This window comes from Chinchilla lanigera, unplaced genomic scaffold (genome assembly GCF_000276665.1).
Source record: "Chinchilla lanigera isolate Chin_1 unplaced genomic scaffold, ChiLan1.0 scaffold00013, whole genome shotgun sequence".
NCBI lineage: Eukaryota > Metazoa > Chordata > Mammalia > Rodentia > Chinchillidae > Chinchilla > Chinchilla lanigera.
Window position 1 is genome coordinate 3,177,388 of NW_004955414.1, and position 4,949 is coordinate 3,182,336.

Here is a 4,949-nt window from a genome sequence, read left to right on the forward strand (position 1 = left end):
GCAAGAAGAGGCAAAGCAAAACAATATAAGGCTGATAGGTGTTAATAAAAGAGCAGGAAGAAACGTGAATGACATAAAAATACTATTTGCAGCAGTAATAGCAGAAAATTTCCCAAGCATGGGACAAGAAACTTATGTACACAAAACTGAGGCATAGAGAACCCCAACTAACCATAACTAAACTAAATTACACCCAGACACATAATCATCAAGATCCCAGAAAATGAGCAAAATAAGAGAATATTAAAAGCTGTTACAGGAAAGAAACAGATCACCTGCAAAGGAAAACCTGTTAGAATCACGACAGACTTGTCAACACAGATCATCAAATCAAGAAGAGCTTGGAGTGAATTACTTCAGATCCTAAAAGAAAACAACTTCCAACTCAAATGCTGAACCCTGCAAAGCTATTTTTCAAAACTAATGGAGAAATAAGATACTTCCATGACAAAGATCAACTGAAGAAATTCATGAGCACCAAACCTCCTACAAAGAGGACTGAAAGATATTCTACAAAGAGATAAAAATGACCACAATCTCAAGAATGGCAATAGAAAAGAATTACCAAACAAGATAAGCAATTAAACAGAGGGGGAAAGTACAGAATCAACAGAGGAAAAATAACATGACAAGGATAAGTCAATAAATGTCATTAAAAACCATTAATGTGAATGGCCTCAATTCACTAATCAAAACAAACGGACTGGCAGAGTGGATCAAGAAACAAAATCCAACAATATGCTGTGTACAAGAAATGTATTTAACTCCAAAGGAAATCCATAGACTGAAAGTTAAAGGATGGAAAACAATACTCCATGTGACAAGAACCCAGAAAAAAGTAGAAGTAGATATTGTGTTTGCAAACAATGTGAACTTCAAACAGACAAGATCAAAAATATAAAGAAGGTCACTATAGTCCTGTTAAGGGAAAAGTGCAAGAGGAAGAGATAACAATGATGAAAACAAATGCACCAAATATAGGAGCACCTAATTATATCAGGCAAACTTTAACAGACATGAAAAATCCAATAAGTAATAACACAATTACAACAAGGAGTTTAACACCTCATTGCCACGAAGAAATAGATCAACTAGACAAAAAAAATGAGCAAAGAAATAACAAAACTAAACTAAATGTGTGAGCAAATGGACTTAGAAAACCATTACACAGTATTCCAACCAACATTAGAATACACACTTTTCTCAGCTATACATGGAACATTCTCTAAAATTAGACCACATGCTAGCACATCAAACATGCTTAAGTAAATTAAAAGAATTGAAATTATTCCATGCATATTATTGGACCATAGTGCAATGAAACTGGAAGTAAATGATAACAGAAATCACAAAAGCTGCATAAACACCCTCCTGAACAACCAGTGGATCACAGAAAAAAATAAAAGTAGAAATTAAACACTATTTACAGTCAAACAAAAATGCAGATACAAAGTACTGGAAACTGTGGGACACAATGAAAGGAGTTCTCAGAGGGAAATTTATAGCAGTGGATTCCCACATCAGGAAAACAGAAAGAATACAGATAAACAACCTTATGCTGCACCTCAAACTTCTAGAAAAAGAAGAGCAAGTTAGTCCCAAAGCCTAAAGAAGGGAGGAAATTATTAAAATTAGACTAAAAATTAATGTAATTAAAAGTAAAAAGAAAATGAAAACAAATAATGAATCAAAGAGTTGGTTCTTTAAATAAATAAATAAAATTAATAAACCCCTAGCCAACCTCATCCAAAAAGGAAAGAAACAACTCATATCCATGGAATAAGGAATGAAAGGGGTGATATCACTACAGATCCTATAGAAATCCAGAAGAAGTTCTGGATAATAAAACATCAGCACCTACTTCAAAAACCCTTACTCTTATTGGATGGAAAATGCAGAAGAAATGGGCAGATTCCTTGATACAAATTACCAAAACTGAATCAAGAAGATATAAAAATCCTGCATAACCGAATATCAGCCAATGAAATTGAAAATGTAATAAAAAACTTACCACCACAAAGAGCCCAGGTCCTGATAGATTCACAGCTGAATTCTACAAGAAATTTAGAGAAGATTTAATACCAATTCTTCTCAAACTCTTTAAAGAAATAGAAATGGAAGCAATTCTCCCCAACTCATTCCTGGAAGCAAGTATTATCCTGGCACCAAAACAAGAAAAAAAAAAATGACCAGAACAGAGAACTATAGACCAATCTCCCTAATAAACAAAGATGCAATTCTGAATAAAATAGTAGCTAATAGAACGCAACAAATCATCAAGAAGATAACACAGCATTACCAAGTGGGATTTATCCCATGAATGCAGGGATGGTTCAATATATGCAAATCAATCAATATAATACATCATATCAACATAGCTAAAGATAAGAATCACATGATCACCTCAATAGATGCAGAAAAATTTACTGATAAAGTCCAACGCTTGTTCATGATAAAAATCATACAGAAAGTTGGCATATATGGACTTAACTTCAATCTGATAAAAGCCATCTATGACAAACCAGCAGCCAACATCATACTAAATGGACAAAAACTGAAAGCTTTCATTTTAAAAATAGTAATAAAACAAGAATGTCCACTGTCATCACTCCTATTCAACATAGTTCTGGAGACACTAGCCAGAGCAATTAGACAAGAGAGAGAAATAAAAGGAATAAAACTAGGAAAGGAAGAATTGAAATTATTTTTATTTGCAGATGACATGATACTCTACATAGAAGACTCCAAAAACGCCCCCAGAAGACTCCTTGAATTAATCAGCAAATTCAGTAGCAAAGCTGAATACAAAGTCAACACTCTAAAATCAATAGCATTCCTACACACAAACAACAAACAGAGAGAGAAATAAGGGAAACCATACTTTTCACAATAGAATCCAAAAAACTGAAATAGGAATTAATCTAACAAAAAAAGTGAAAGGTCTATATAGTGAAAATTACACTACTCTGAAAAAAGAGATTGAAAAGGATTTAAAACAATTGAAAGATATCCCTTGCCCATGGTTAGGAAGAACCAAATTTGTGAAAAAGGCTATACCCCCAAAATTGAAATACAGATTCAAGGAAATTCCAATGAAAATACCATTGGTATACCTGACAGACCTAGAGAAAACATTCCTAAAATTTATCTGGAGCCGGAAGAGACCCAGAATACAAAATTAATTCTGGGTAACTAATATAAAGCAGGAGGTTTCACAATCCCTGATTTGAAATAATACTACAAAGCTACTATGATAAAATCTGCATGGTATTGGTTTAAAAAAAGACCTGAAGATCAATGGAACAGACTAGAAGATGAAGACACAACCACAAAGACATTCAGCAACCTTAACTTTGACAAAGGGGCCAAACATGTTCACTTGAAGAAACCCTCTGTAATAAATGGTGCTGGAAAAATTGGCTTTCTGCATGCTGAAGACTAAAACTAGACCCAAGCCAATCACCATGCACCAAAATAAAGTCCAAATGGCTTTAAGATCTAAATATTAAAACAGAAACACTAGATCTATTGGAAGGAAAGTAGGTAGAAGTCTTGAAGACATAGGGGTAGGTAGAGAGTTCATGAACAAAAATAAAACTGCATGGGAACTACTTGAAAGAATCAACAACTGGGATCTCATCTTACTGAAAAGATTTGCACATCAAAAGAAGTCACCAATAGGGTGCAAAGAAAACCCAAGGATTGGGAAAAAAATTTTAGCCAATTCTCCCTCAAAGAACTGCTATCTAGAACATATAAATAATTTTTAAAAATAGGACCCCCAAAATTTAAAAACCCAGTACAAAAACAGGCATCTGAGATGAATACACACTTCTCACATGAAGAAATACAAATGGCAAATAAATACATAAAAAAATATTCATCGTCATTAGTCATTTGAGAAATGCAAATTAAAACAACACTGAAATTCCATCTCACCCCAGAAAGACTGGCTCTCATCAAGAAATCAACCAATAACAAATGCTGGAGGGGCTGTGGGGGAAATGGAACTCTTTTCCACTGTTGGTGAGATTGTAGTGCAGCCACTGTGGAAAGCAGTCTGGAGATTCCTCAGTAAACTAGGATTAGAGGTCCCATTCAACCTAGCTATTCCCCTCCTGGGTATTTTTCTTAAAAACTCATACCACAGCAATATATGTTAACCCATGTTTATAGCAGTGCAATTTGTCATGGCTAAATCTTGGAAACAACCCACATGCCCGTTCACTGAGGAATGGATGAAAAAGATGTGGTATTTTTTACAATGGAGCATTATTCAGGTATAAAGAAAGATAAACTAGAGGCTTTTATAGGTAAATGGATGCATCTAGAGACCATACTCATTATAAATAAAACAGATTCATATATGTAAACATCATATTTCCTCCCTAGTATAAGTACTTGAAAGAATAAATAAAATCTGAAAGGTACAATAGATATTGTCAAAGGGAAAAGAAACTGCTCAACTAGGAAAAAGAAACTGGAATGAAGGAGGGGAGAGGGAAAAGAAAGAAGGAAGAGGAAAATATGTATATGTATACACAGGATAGGTAGGATAATTGTACTACTAATATCAACTGGTTTATTGAAAGGAACAGATAATGCTTAATTGTTTCATCAATCTTGCATGCATATATCTGGTTATATGTATAATCAATTTGAAGATGACTTTATGTAATATAACAACCATTGTTAATGTCCTACCACCATATTTTGAAGTTCTATATCATTTTTATTGTTCTCTACGCTGTTTTGTTTATATATTTGTTTTTGTTATTTTGATTTTTTTAAATGAAAGACAAAATTTGTATGTATATATAAGGATAGCTGGAATAGGTGTATTGCTGATGTCTGTGGTTTACTGAAAGGAACAGTCATTGCTTAAAATTTACTTTTTTCTTGACCAATTTTGCAAACTTGAATCTGGTAATCAGAATAACTGATCTGAA